The sequence below is a fragment of the Eleutherodactylus coqui genome, chromosome 2 (genome assembly GCF_035609145.1).
Source record: "Eleutherodactylus coqui strain aEleCoq1 chromosome 2, aEleCoq1.hap1, whole genome shotgun sequence".
In the NCBI taxonomy this organism is placed as follows: domain Eukaryota; kingdom Metazoa; phylum Chordata; class Amphibia; order Anura; family Eleutherodactylidae; genus Eleutherodactylus; species Eleutherodactylus coqui.
In genome coordinates, this window is record NC_089838.1 from 66,451,001 (window position 1) to 66,466,782 (window position 15,782).

Here is a 15,782-nt window from a genome sequence, read left to right on the forward strand (position 1 = left end):
ACCTCTGTCTCGCAATCAAGATTTGTCAGCAGCAGCACGTCGCCAGCAGTCGGTGTCGCGCGGCGTGGCAGCACAGCGGTGGGCAAGCGTCAGCAGACCGTGCTGAAACTACTCAGCTTAGGAGAGAAGAGGCACACGGCCCACGAACTGCTGCAGGGTCTGACAGAGCAGACCGACCGCTGGCTTGCGCCGCTGAGCCTCCAACTGGGCATGGTCGTGTGTGACAACGGCCGTAGCCTGGTGGTGGCTCTGCAGCTCGGCAGCCTCACGCACGTGCCATGCCTGGCCCATGTCTTTAATTTGGTGGTTCAGCGCTTTCTGAAAAGCTACCCACACTTGTCATACCTGCTCCGAAAGGTGCGCCGGGTCAGCGCACATTCCGCAACTCCAAGACGGATGCTGCCATCCTGCGGGCCCTGCAACATCGGTTTAATCTGCCAGTGCACCGACTGCTGTGCGACGTGCCCACACGGTGGAACTCTACGCTCCACATGTTGGCCAGGCTCTATGAGCAGCGTAGAGCTATAGTGGAATACCAACTCCAACATGGGCTGCGTAGTTGGAGTCAGCCTCCTCAATGCTTTACAGAAGAGTGGACCTGGTTGGCAGCCATCTGCCAGGTCCTTGGAAACTTTGAGGAGTCTACCCAGATGGTGAGCGGGGATGCTGCAATCATTAGCGTCACCATTCCTCTGCTATGCCTCTTGAGAAGTTTCCTGCAAAGCATAAAGGCAAACGCTTTGCACTCGGAAACGCAGGCGTGGGAAGACAGTATGTCGCTTGATAGTCAGAGCACCCTCCTGTCTATATCTCAGCGCGTTGAGGAGGAGGAGGAGGGGGAGGAGCATGAGGAGGAGGGGGAAGAGACAGCTTGGCCCACTGCTGAGGGTACCCATGCTGCTTGCCTGTCATCCTTTTTTCAACGTGTATGGCCGGAGGAGGAGGAGGATCCTGAAAGTGATCTTCCTAGAGAGGACAGCCATGTGTTGCGTACAGGTACCCTGGCACACATGGCTGACTTCATGTTAGGATGCCTTTCTCGTGACCCTCGCGTTACACGCATTCTGGCCACTACGGATTACTGGGTGTACACACTGCTCAACCCACGGTATAAGGAGAACCTTTCCACTCTCATTCCCGAAGAGGAAAGGGGTTCGAGAATGATGCTATACCACAGGGCGCTGGTGGACAAACTGATGGTAAACTTCCCATCCGACAGCGCTAGTGGCAGAAGGCGCAGTTCCGAGGGCCAGGTAGCAGGGTAGGCACAGAGATCAGGCAGCATGTACAGCGCAGGCAGGGGAACATTCTCCAAGGCCTTTGCCAGCTTTATGGCTCCCCAGCAAGACTGTGTCACCACTCCCCAGTCAAGGCTGAGTTGGCGGGAGCACTGTAAAAGGATGGTGAGGGAGTACGTAGCTGATCGCACGACCGTCCTCGGTGACGCCTCTGCCCCCTACAACTACTGGGTGTCGAAGCTGGACACGTGGCCTGAACTCGCGCTGTATGCCCTGGAGGTGCTTGCTTGTCCTGCGGCTAGCGTCTTGTCAGAGAGTGTGTTTAGTGCGACTGGGGGAATCATCACGGATAAGCGTACCCGCCTGTCAACCGACAGTGCCGACAGGCTTACACTCATCAAGATGAACAAAGCCTGGATTTCCCCAGACTTCTCTTCTTCACCAGCGGACAGCAGCGATACCTAAGCAATACGTAGGCTGCACCCGCGGATAAAAGCATCGTTCTCTATCACCATCAAAAACGGGGACATTTTTGCTTAATCAATCTGTGTATAATATTCCTCCTCCTCCTCCTGCTTCTCCTCCTGAAACCTCACGTAATCACGCTGAACGGGCAATTTTTCTTAGGCCCACAAGGCTCAGTCATATAATCTTTCTAAACAATTTTTATACGTTTCAATGCTCATTGAAGCGTTGAAACTTGCACCTGAACCAATTTTTATTTTAACTGGGCTGCCTCCAGGCCTAGTTACCAATTAAGCCACATTAACCAAAGCGATTAATGGGTTTCACCTGCCCTCTTGGTTGGGCATGGGCAATTTTTCTGAGGTACATTAGTACTGTTGGTACACCAATTTTTTGGGGCCCTCGCCTACAGTGTAATGCAATGAATTTCTTGCCCACCTGCATTACAGCTGACGTTACATCAGCTGTGCTGGGCACTGCAATGGAATATATTTATGTACCGCCGGTGGGTTCCAGAGAGCCACCCATGCTGTCGGTCCACACGGAATTGTAACTACATGTGTCCACTTCTAAAGAACCCCAGTCTGACTGGGGCATGCAGTGTGGGCCAAAACCCACCTGCATTAAACATGACATTACCTCAGCTGTGATGGGCAATGCTATGGGATATATTTATGTGCCGCCGGTGGCTTCCTGGCACCCACCAATGCTGTCGGTCCACAGGGACTTCACAATAGGGAGTTGTACCTGCCTGTGTCTATGAATTAAAAAGCCCGGTCAGGTTGGGGCATGCAGTGTGGGCCGAAGCCCACCTGCATTTAATCTGACGTTAGCTCTGCTGTCCAGGGCACTGCAATGGGATACATTTATGTACAGCCGGTGGGTTCCAGGGAGCCACCCATGCTGTGGGTGCACACGGAATTCCCATTGCGGAGTTGGGGATTCCCAGTTGTACCTGCCTGTGACTATTTATAAAAAAACGCGGTCTGACTGGGGCATGCAGACACCTTGACAGAATGAATAGTGTGTGACACATAGGTTCCCCATTGCTATGCCCACGTGTGCAGCTCCTGATGGCGGTGGCACAGGATTATATTTCTCATTGCTTCTGTACAGCATTGTGGGCTATCGCCCCGCCCCTTTTAAAGAGGGTCACTGCCTAGCCGTGCCAACCCTATGCAGTGTGTGCCTGCGGTTCCTTCTCATGGCAGACGCACTTATAAATAGACATGAGTGTGGAGTGGCATGAGCGCAGCTGAAGGCTGCGCATGGACAATTTGGTATGCGCTGTGGACACTGGGTCGTGCAGGGGGGGTTGGGCAGCATGTAACCCAGGAGAAGTGGCAGCGGAGTGTCATGCAGGCAGTGATTGTGCTTTGTTGGAGGTAGTGTGGTGCTTAGCTAAGGTATGCATTGCTAATGAGGGCTTTTCAGAAGTAAAAATTGTTAGGAGGGGGGGGGGGCACTCTTGCCGCTATTGTGGCTTAATAGTGGGACCTGGGAACTTGAGATGCAGCCCAACATGTAGCCCCTCGCCTGCCCTATCCGTTGCTGTGCCGTTCCCATCACTTTCTTGAATTGCCCAGATTTTCACAAATGAAAACCTTATCGAGCATCGGCGATATACAAAAATGCTCGGGTTGCCCATTGACTTCAATGGGGTTCGTTACTCGAAACGAACCCTCGAGCATCGCGAAAATTTCGTCCCGAGTAACGAGCACCCGAGCATTTTGGTGCTCGCTCATCTCTAGTAAGTATATACTTTCCTTTGTGAAGTTCTCATAGACAGATATGTTTACCATATATTTAGAAACGTTACAACAAGTTGAGCCACATGGAAAGGTGTGTCCCAATACTGTGTTGCAGCGTCACTTCTTGCAAGTGTGTTTCAAATTGGCACTGCTACCTGTTTAAAACTGGAGATGCATAACTTAGAATAATAAGGCCAAATGCTGTAATACACAGTCTTTTGTGTGCATGTATCAGGCCACTATCTTGCCACATGCTCCATCGACCAAGCTGTGGAGTTTACTATATTGGGCATTTCAATGTAGATAAACAACATAATTATGCTAATTGCGTAGAACTTACATTAAAACACACTCTAAGTTGCAGGGCTCTGTAAGAGGCAATAGGCTTTGGGACTTTTACATAAATTGACCAAAGGATATATATGTGCTCTGACCTTTCATTTTGGAGGATCATTATGTGTGACTAACCAATAGACAAAGTGCCTTTGATTCGCAGGTTGGTTATATTCATAGGCCAGGCTAAAAACTACATTTCTACCATTATCATTATGCATGTCCAATGATCCTTGGCCTCAATTCATAATGCATATTGTTTTATTGTTTAGCACAGAATGTCTATTTGAAACTAATGTTTGACATTTACTATCTCTTTAACCAGACGTTCCAGTAATCTGGAGGAGATGCAAGAGGAGGAGGAGGAAGAGGAGGAGGAGGAGCAAGAGATAGACTTCAGGCAGGAATTGCCGCCCTGATCAGGGGGAACACAGGATGGTGGGCGGGAAGGGCAGAGCTCTGTGTTGGACAGGCCGCCTCAGCGGGGTTCATTGCATGGCGGAGACAGAGTTCCCCCTCAGCATCCCCCAGTAGGTATGTCCAATCCTCCTTCGTCCAGGGTACAGGTAGAGATGGGTGTTTTGCTGTACCTGCGCCTTCGGACGGATGAGGATTGGGCGGACCAGTCCTGCCAGGGGCTAGCCTGTAGGTCCCCGAAGTGCTGCAGGGGACAGTGAGACGGGCCCTTTTGACCGTCCTTGAGACCGTTCCCTTTACATATATTATATTGGGCCATGATGCTATTTCAAGTTGCAATTTAATTGTATTAAGGAAAGGCATGTTTGAAATGATGGGTCTTGTCCCAAAAAAGGTTTTTAACACATTGCTACTCAATATTTTAAAACATGCTTGTTACACGCTTGCAACAATGGAAACAAATAGCTGCTTCAACCAACCTTGCACAGCTCCATGCTGCATGTTGAGTGCTTACACGCCAAACAGAGGACAGCGCAACACCACTGAGCTGTCAGGAGTGTCAAATGGCTGGCCTTTTAGTTGTGCAAGTGCAGGCTCATCATGTATCAGAAAGATAGCTGTGTGTGCGATTGACAAGCAAGCTATTGCTCTGCACTACCAGCAGGTTTAGACACACAGCTGTGGTAGCAATGCCATAAAAACTGGTTGAGGCAATGCTTTAAGTTGAGCAGACAATAATTGCATAAGGTGAAAATAGAACAGTTGTTGGCCCCCCAAAAAAGGGGTTTGTGTGGTTTTCAATGCAGACAATGGAAGGCCAAAAAAGGACATACTTCCATCCTAATCTGCTTTGCACAAGTAGCAGGATGGGCAATGTTGCATTGTGAAAGGGGAAAAAAATACTAAGAAAGGCAGAAAATGTGTTGATAGGGGTGCATTACTGACTTCAACTAAAGGGGTTATTGCTATAATGTTAGCTAAAGACACATATATGTCACAAGCGAACACACACTGAATGACACATTGTGTTGGGTGGAGATAACGCAAACACTGCGCCGGACCAATAGGGGCAAATGGGCTGTTATAATTAAGCAGATTTTAAAAAAAACACACAAAAAGGGGAAAAGCGTGTGCATGTGTTCACAATTGCCAATAGGCTGTGTAGTGGGAAATGAATTACAATAAACCATAGATAAGAAAAAAAAAAGTGCTGACAAACACAAACAAAAGAAACATAAAAGCAAACAAAAAAAACAGGCTGCAACATACATTCACACAGCCAGTTGAGGTGGAGAATAGAATAAAAAAAACAAAAAACGCTAATGCTTGTGGGTAAAGGAAAAATGGTAGTAATCAAAATATCGCTGGGGTGCCAATAAAATCATATCGCTCAGAACTATCAATGTCTAACTATTGTCGCCGTGCATATTTCCTGGTATGCTGATAGAGCGCAACATATGGAGCGCATCTATGTGCGCTCCACGCAGGCAAATTTCAAAGTTTTTACACGCATATAACAAGTACGGATCTTCATTCACGCGCATTTTTGCACGTATGTGCACGCACGTACGCACCCTCTCGTGTGAACGCACCCTAAGACATGAATAATTTATGATTTCTCTGTATGTGCTTCAGTTAGTTAGGGAAGAGCTGTAGTTTTCTCCATTTGCAATGTAAAGAATAGAGATGAGCGAACCTACTCGGCCACGCCCCTTTTTCGCCCGAGCGCCGCGATTTCCGAGTACTTCTGTACTCGGACGAAAAGATTTGGGGGGCGCCGTGGGTGAGTGGAGGGTTGCAGCGGGGAGTGGGGGGGGGGAGAGGGAGAGAGGGCTCCCCCCTGTTCCCCGCTGCTACCCCCCGCTCCGCCACGGCGCCCCCCCGAATCTTTTCACCCAAGTACGGAAGTACTCGAAAATCGCGGTGCTTGATCGAGTAATTACTCGAAACGAGTATGTTCGCTCATCTCTAGTAAAGAACACAGCATCACAGGAGGATCCCCCCACTAGCTCAGAGGGAACTGAAAAGTAGACATGCAGACTGCAGACGAGGGAAACTGGTGATGCATGCACATACAATGTTATTCCTCATGTTCACACACAGCAGCTTATTCTAAACAGTCATATGAAAAGTTTGGTATGTCTTAAAGCTCAGCCCCATTGAAATTAATAGGTCTAAGCTGCAATAGCAGACAAAACACCCTGAATAAGAGTAACACCGTGGGAAAAAAAGGCATTTTTTTCTTTTTCTCAAATAATTCTTTTAAAGTTTTTAAAGTATAATAAGTAGAAAATATCTGGTGAGTTGACTTTGCTTTTACCAGTTCATTAGATCACATATCTTCAGTTTAAAAACCTGTTTATACGCAAGGAATATACTCAAAATGGGAGATTAAAATTGAATTTCAAATAAATCTGAAAAGCAAACATTAAAAAATAAACACTGGATAAATGTGTAAAGATTGGAAATGTGCTTTTTGAAGACATTCATTTTTTTTGGATTCGTTTTCACCATGAACAACTCTAAATTACCAACCGCAAGTTAATAGGAATCTCACACTTTGGAAAATAAAATCCCATTTGCTCGACTGTATAAATGTACAGTACAATTGCGCAATGTTATTTTAAAAGGTTGACAACCTTTTCTTCATGAGGCTAGTTACTGTGCAGTCACATGGTGGTTTATTTCCTAAACACAGCAGTATTCCAAGCACCAGATGGCACATAAAAGGTTGCCTAGTTTATGATGCATATCTATAATGAAAACTTTAAAATGGGGAAAAAGCAGAGTCCGCTTTCAGCTACAAGTACTAAACTTTTGCACAAAATTCCAATTGGATATTTGTTTATTGTACTGAAGTCCAAAGTTTAATTTTACTTTATCTTCATACATCGTGTAGCTATATATTTAGTTCATTTACTTGTCTCTTTATATTGCAACAGTTTTTCTCATATAGACTATTATGATAATTTACAGAAAAATCTTTGCATATGTTTTGAAAAAACAAAATTTTTTATGATGTAATGTTAGAAGGTACCACTAGGTGGAAGCAAAAATTATGATGGCAATCTGTGTGAAGGGGGCAAATTTGCAGGATACACTAATTGTTGAATAAACGTTAGGATACAAAGTAGTCACTGAGATAAAAAATAATTAAGATCTTACATAAAGAAGAGTAGTCATTATATAAATCAGTGATGCAAAGCCTGGGTCTCTAACTCTCTCCGTCCTGCAGAACAGATACAGCTAATTTCATAGGCAGATGATCAGTGATGTCTGCCGATTGCTGCTTTCATCCCCTGTAGGGCTTATTCTGACTGGCATATATTGGTCGAGTTTTCATGCCCGGCCGATATACACTGCTCCTCTCTGCAAGGTGAGGAGGCAGGATGAGATGGAGCTAGTGCACTGAGCGGGGGCGAAACTAAGTTCTGCCCTGTCCAACCCCCTCTAATTGCAAACAGTGGCGAGGGGCGGAAGATGGTGCAGGGAGGGCGGGAGCTCAGTGGAGTGCAATGGAAAAAAATGAAATTCCACCATCTTTGGGTGCGCATTGCTTCTACAACATATGCACTGCAACAAAAATGACTTGATAACTTTATTCTGTAGGTCATTACAATTAATAAGATACCAAATTTTTATCCATAGGGTTTTTTGCTGCAATACTTTTATGTTTTTTCAGATATGTAATTTTTTAAAAGTATTTTCTGCTGCCATCTTCTAACAGCCATAACTTTAAAATTTTTCTGTCTACATAGTTATAAGAGAGCTCATTTTTTGTGAGATGTCCTGTAGCTTATAATGGTACCATTTTGGAGTACACACAACTTTTTGATTGCATCTTATTACATTTTTTCTTGGAAACAGGGTGACCAAAAAAGTGCAATTGTAGTGTTCTGTATATATTTTTTCTGACAACATTTATCGTGGAGATAAGTAATATGTTACTTTGATAAACTGGACTTTTACGGATGCAGCGATACCAAATATGTTTTTTTTTACTTAGATTATTTTATTATATATATATGCCAAAAGAGTTTTCTTTCCTTTTTTTTTTTTATAATTAATAAAACTTTTTAAACTAACTTACATCTTTCTTTATTCCCTAGAGGGGACAAGAACTTGCGATGGTTTGATCACTCCTGCAGTATGACGTAATGCCATTCCATTACACTATACCGCAATTTGACAGGCAATCTATCAATGTGCAATGGCAGCCCTGGGGCGTTTCAGAAGGCACCCGGGTGCCATGACAACCATACGGCAACCCGCGATTTTATCACAGGGAAAGTAGTGTGGGACCCCTGAACATTGATTGGGACATTTAAATGCTGCAGTCAGAATTAGCAGAAGCATTTATAGGGTTAACAGCTCCAATCAGTGGCGCTGCTGATCTAAGCTGTAGCGGGCAGGTGTCAACTGTAAGAAACAGCTGTCACTCATATTGTATAGAGCGGGATTGACCCCTGATCCCGATCCATACATACTCCAAACCTCCAGGACATAAATGTATGTTCTGTAGCATTAAGGGGTTAAAATAATAAAATATCTTAGGGGGAAAAAAAATATTTTCTGATATCATTATTTAACTTTGTATTTTATTTGTCTTTAGTTTTTTGAGAGCTGATTTTTTTTGTGGGACATCTTGTAGTTTTGGTGTTAATTTGATAGATCAGACTTTTGTGGATGCGGCAGTAACCAAATATCCAAGTATTTTTACACACTTTTTTAGTCCCCATAGGGAATTTGAACTTGCATTTGTTTGATGGCTCTTACAGTATAATGTTATACTGCAGCATTACATTAGACCACGTTTTGACAGGCAGTCTATGAAGACATACCACAGGCACGCCTTCATGGGCATTTATTCTTGACAGCCTTGGGGGCCTTCAGAAGGCCCTAGGATGCCCTGGTAACCAAATATCATGTTGCATCTCGGGGGAAGGGGGGCTATTTAGGACCCTGAACAACTATCAGGACATTTAATTGCTGCTGCAAACATTTGCAGCAACATTTATTGCATTAACAGCCACAATCGCGGCTGTTGCGAGCCAGTGTCAGACACTTTGTATCACGTAGGACTGGCTCGCAATTCAACTCTATGCAAACCCTGCACACCCAGGATGTAAATGCATGCCCTGTGGTGTTAAGGGGTTAATTTTTAAAGATAACAAATTATGTCAGGTGAAGAGTAGAGCCAAATAGCTCTTTCTTGTGCTTTTCAAAAAACATTTTTGGGAGGGAGGGGAAAGTGGAGGTAGGAGGAGGAGGATGAAATATGGTAAAAGTAGGAGTAGGACAGCACCACCACCACCTTGAAGATAGAGTGTGCTCCTTATATAAGCACTTGTGCTTTTTTTAAATGTTTTTGTTTTAAGGGGGATAAGAGGAAGCAGAAGGATGGAGGGCTGGCTGCTGACCTGGGAAACACTGGAATATGGAGTAGGTGGCAATGTTGTGCATGGTGGTGGTGGTGGTGAGGGCTTTATTTTCCGCTCTTGACTCTGATTGTCAATACCAGAGGAGAGGCCTGAAGTAGTCCTGCTACTGCTTCTAGACAAAACTTCCTATCTGTACTTACAGGCTACTGTATGAACAGGAAGGAACATGGAGGAAGAGGCAACTACAGCAGTGGAAGAGGAAGCAGAACGACACTGACTCCTTGCTCTCTGTCCCAGGTGGGCTCACCAAGGTAGCAAGAGGTGGGAGTTCATTTGGCTGCTCATACATGTTGTGTTGACGTTGTTTACTTTCTTGCCTCATTTCAGATGCTTACCACAGATCTTAAAGGTGACCGCTGTTCTGTCATCACATGCAGTATCAAAGAATACCCAGGCTGCACAGGTTTTGTAAGCAGACCTAGCTGTGGGCCTGATGTTGTAGCTGCTGTGACTGACTATTAGTTTTTGATGGTAGCAGTATGGCCCTTCTATTTTTCTAGTACATCCTAGTCCCTGTCTTGGGAGGGTGCTGCCCCACAAAATCTGTGTTTCCTCCTTCTCCGAACTGCTATGATGATGCTCCCTGCCTGTTTATTCAAGTACCTCGTCATCTTCCACCTTCTCCTCCTTAAATGTCCCCCTAAATGAGAAAACGTGTTTATTTCACTCTTTGCTGTGCTCTGGCTGCACCAACAGAAAGCTGAGAGAGACATGCTGGATATTGCTGAGTTCAGTAGGTGGTAAGTTTCTGTTTACAGATTAACTATTTCATTACAAGTCACTACAAGCCACTGACAGAGACAAGCTTTGCAATAACCACATCCCCGTGCCTAATGTATACTGTCATATAGAATTGCACCTCTCAGGGGTAATTCTTAAGACCTTCTGATGCTGACCCTTGGATTCCTTTCTGACATTACTCGCCTCATCCACCTGTACCTCAAACTGAGACCTCCGGCTGCTGACCCCGGGCTTCACCTCTGACTAAGCTACTCACTTCATCCACCTGTACTGCAAACTGAGACCCCCCGCTGCTGACCCTTGGCATCCCTTCTGACTACTCTCCAGACCTGTGGCTATTATACCTGAGGCTCCAATCTAGTACTTGAAACTGCTACACAGAAACTATACACCAACATTTGCAATGTTATGTTTGGACATTGATGGCTTATTCACATTCTGACCTAGGAGCCATACAGACTCTTCACTGTGTTGATCAGTGGAGGTGCAAAAGATCAGACTATTACTAATCAATTGTCTATACCATGGATCATGAACCCATAGAACTACTTATAGTTTAGTCCCTGAAGAAGTACCACAGCAGAAAGCATTTGCATATTTCTGCATCTCATTCTTTCTCCATAGTTTTACTGAAATTTAAAATTAAAACTTTTTTGTGTTTCCAAGGCTACCATCTGCCTTTTTACCATCTCTTCTACTCATCAATTAAAGTAAATATGGTCAATCTCCCTTCAAGTAAGTAGTAATTTTTTTTCTCTAGAATAGTACCGTAACAATATCTGTCAAACAATAATGATAAATAATAATAGTAATTTCCAAACTTAAGCAAAAGGTACGTACTTTGTTTATACAAATTGGTTACCATCAAGTTTATACAACAAATGTGTAATTGTTCATACAAGTTTGGATATTTTAACAATTATTAAGTAGATATAATGCAATTAATGAGATATGTTCTTGATATCTGTCACAAATGAGACTTGTATTGTCTTTCAAATATTTTAACATGGGAAATCTGACTGTTTGTCTATCTATATCATCTACACGCATGGTAAACATCATCGGCACTATGCAAATAACAAAATTAGAATTTCTTGGATACATATATATAAAATTATATGTTTGTTACAGAAAAGCTCAAGACTAGAGATGAGCGAGCATCAAAATGCTCGGGTGCTCGTTACTCAGGACGAAATTTTCGCGATGCTCGAGGGTTCGTTTCGAGTAACGAACCCCATTGAAGTCAATGGGCGACCCGAGCATTTTTGTATATCGCCAATGCTCGCTAAGGTTTCCATTTGTGAAAATCTGGGCAATTCAAGAAAGTGATGGGAACGACACAGCAACGGATAGGGCAGGCGAGGGGCTACATGTTGGGCTGCATCTCAAGTTCCCAGGTCCCACTATTAAGCCACAATAGCGGCAAGACTGGGCCCCCTCCTCCCAACAATTTTTACTTCTGAAAAACCCTCATTAGCAATGCATACCTTAACTAAGCACCACACTACCTCCAACAAAGCACAATCACTGCCTGCATGACACTCCGCTGCCACTTCTCCTGGGTTACATACTGCCCCCCCTCCCCCCGCACGACCCAGTGTCCACAGCGCACACCAAAGTGTCCCTGCGCAGCCTTCAGCTGCCCTCATGCCACACCACCCTCATGTCTATTTATAAGCATGTCTGCCATGAGGAGGAACCGCAGGCACACACTGCAGAGGGTTGGCACGGCTAGGCAGCGACCCTCTTTAAAAGGGGCAGGGCGATAGCCCATAATGCTGTACAGAAGCAATGAGAAATCCAATCCTGTGCCACCTTCATCAGGAGCTGCACACGTGGGCATAGCAATGGGGAACCCATGTGCCACACACTATTCAATCTGTCAAGGTGTCTGCATGCCCCAGTCAGACCGGGGTTTTTTATAAATAGTCACAGGCAGGTACAACTCCGCAATGGGAATTCCGTGTGCACCCACAGCATGGGTGGCTCCCTGGAACCCACCAGCGGTACATAAGTTTATCCCATTGCATTGCCCATCAAAGCTGAGGTAACGTCAGGTTTAATGCAGGTAGTCTTCGGCCCACACTGCATGCCCCAGTCAGACTGGGGTTCTTTACAAGTGGAGACATGCAGTTACAACTCCGTGTGGACCGACAGCATGGGTTGGTCCTAGGAAGCCACCGGCGGTACATAAATTTATCCCATTGCATTGCCCATCACAGCTGAGGTAACGTCAGGTTTAATGCAGGTGGTCTTCGGCCCACACTGCATGCCCCAGTCAGACTGGGGTTCTTTAGAAGTGGAGACATGCAGTTACAACTCCGTGTGGACCGACAGCATGGGTGGCTCCCTGGAACCCACCGGCGGTACATAAATATATTCCATTGCAGTGCCCAGCACAGCTGAGGTAACGTCAGCTTTAATGCAGGTGGGCTAAAAATTACTTGGATTACAATGTAGGCGAGGGCCCAAAAAAATTGGTGTACCAACAGTACAAATGTACTTGAGAAAAATTGCACATGCCCAACCAAGAGGGCAGGTGAAACCCATTAATCGCTTTGGTTAATGTGGCTTAATTTGTAACTAAGCCTGGAGGCGGCCCAGTTAAATTAAAAATTGGTTCAGGTGCAAGTTTCAACGCTTTATTCAATTGAGAATTGAAACGTATAAACATTGTTTACAAACGTTATATGACTGAGCCCGTTTGGCGTGATTACGTGAGGTTTCAGGAGGAGGAGCAGGAGGAGGAGGATGACTATAATACACAGATTGATGAAGCTAAAAGGTCCCCGTTTTTTATGGTGATAGAGAATGATGCTTCCATCCGCGGGTGCAGCCTACGTATTGTTTAGGTACCGCTGCTGTCCGCTGGTGGAGAAGAGAAGTCTGGGGAAATCCAGGCTTTGTTCATCTTTATGATTGTAAGCCTGTCGGCACTGTCGGTTGACAGGCGGGTACGCTTATCAGTGATGATTCCCCCAGCCGCACTAAACACCCTCTCTGACAAGACGCTAGCCTCAGGACAAGCAAGCACCTCCAGGGCATACAGCGTGAGTTCAGGCCACGTGTCCAGCTTCGACACCCAGAAGTTGTAGGGGGCAGAGGCGTCACGGAGGATGGTCGTGCGATCGGCTACGTACTCCCTCACCATCCTTTTACAGTGCCCCCACCGACTTAGCCTTGACTGGGGAGCGGTGACACAGTCTGGCTGGGGAGCCATAAAGCTGTCAAAGGCTTTGGAGAGTGCTCCCCTGCCTGTGCTGTACATGCTGCCTGATCTCCGCGCCTCCCCTGCTACCTGGGCCTCGGAACTGCGTCTTCTGCCACTAGCGCTGTCGGATGGGAATTTTACCATCAGTTTGTCCGCCAGGGTCCTGTGGTATAGCATCACTCTCGAACCCCTTTCCTCTTCGGGTATGAGAGTGGAAAGGTTCTCCTTATACCGTGGGTCGAGCAGTGTGTACACCCAGTAATCCGTAGTGGCCAGAATGCGTGTAACGCGAGGGTCACGAGAAAGGCATCCTAACATGAAGTCAGCCATGTGTGCCAGGGTACCTGTACGCAACACATGGCTGTCCTCACTAGGAAGATCATTTTTAGGATCCTCCTCCTCCTCAGGCCATACACACTGAAAGGATGACAGGCAAGCAGCATGGGTACCCTCAGCAGTGGGCCAAGCTGTCTCTTCCCCCTCCTCCTCATGATCCTCCACGTCCTCCTCCTCAACGCGCTGAGATATAAGCAGGAGGGTGCTCTGACTATCCAGCGACATACTGTCTTCCCCCGCCTCCGTTTCCGAGCGCAAAGCGTCTGCCTTTATGCTTTGCAGGGAACTTCTCAAGAGGCATAGCAGAGGAATGGTGACGCTAATGATTGCAGCATCGCCGCTCACCATCTGGGTAGACTCCTCAAAGTTTCCAAGGACCTGGCAGATGTCTGCCAACCAGGCCCACTCTTCTGTAAAGAATTGAGGAGGCTGACTCCCACTACGCCGCCCATGTTGGAGTTGGTATTCCACTATAGCTCTACGCTGCTCATAGAGCCTGGCCAACATGTGGAGCGTAGAGTTCCACCGTGTGGGCACGTCGCACAGCAGTCGGTGCACTGGCAGATTAAACCGATGTTGCAGGGTGCGCAGGGTGGCAGCATCCGTGTTGGACTTGCGGAAATGTGCGCTGAGCCGACGCACCTTTCCGAGCAGGTCTGACAAGCGTGGGTAGCGTTTCAGAAAGCGCTGAACCACCAAATTAAAGACATAGGCCAGGCATGGCACGTGCGTGAGGCTGCTGAGCTGCAGAGCCGCCACCAGGTTACGGCCGTTGTCACACACGACCATGCCCGGTTGGAGGCTCAGCGGCAAAAGCCAGCGGTCGGTCTGCTCTGTCAGACCCTGCAGCAGTTCGTGGGCCGTGTGCCTCTTCTCTCCTAAGCTGAGTAGTTTCAGCACGGCCTGCTGACGCTTGCCCACCGCTGTGCTTCCACGCCGTGCGACACCGACTGCTGACGACGTGCTGCTGCTTACACATCTTGATTGCGAGACAGAGGTTGCGTAGGAGGAGGAGGAGTGTGGTTTAGTGGAGGAAGCATACACCGCCGCAGATACCAGCACCGAGCTGGGGCCCGCAATTCTGGGGGTGGGTAGGACGTGAGCGGTCCCAGGCTCTGACTCGGTCCCAGCCTCCACTAAATTCACCCAATGTGCCGTCAGGGAGATATAGTGGCCCTGCCTGCCTGTGCTTGTCCACGTGTCCGTTGTTAAGTGGATCTTGGCAATAACCGCGTTGGTGAGGGTGCGTACAATGTTGCGGGAGACGTGGTCGTGCAGGGCTGGGACGGCACATCGGGAAAAGTAGTGGCGACTGGGAACCGAATAGTGCGGGGCCGCCGCCGCCACCATCATGTTTTTGAAAGCCTCCGTTTCCACAAGCCTATACAGCAGCATCTCCAGGCTGTTAAATTTGGCTATGTGCACGTTTAACGCTTAAGCGTGCGAGTGCGTGGCAGCGTACTTGCGCTTGGGCTCAAACACTTGCGCTAGCAATGGCTGGCTGGTGCGCTGAGAGACATTGGTGGATGGGGCCGAGGACAGCGGAGGTGAGGGTGTGGGTGCAGGCCGGGAGACAGTCGTGTCTGTGTCCTGAGAGGTGGGTTGGATCTCAGTGGCAGGTTGGGGCACAGAGGGAGAGGCAGTGGTGCAAACCGGAGGCGGTGAACGGCCTTCGTCCCACCTTGTGGGGTGCTTGGCCATCATATGCCTGCGCATGCTGGTGGTGGCTCCCCGGCTGATCTTGGCGCGACAAAGGTTGCACACCACTGTTCGTCGGTCGTCTGCACTCTCAGTGAAAAACTGCCAGACCTTTGAGCACCTCGGCCTCTGCAGGGTGGCATGGCGCGAG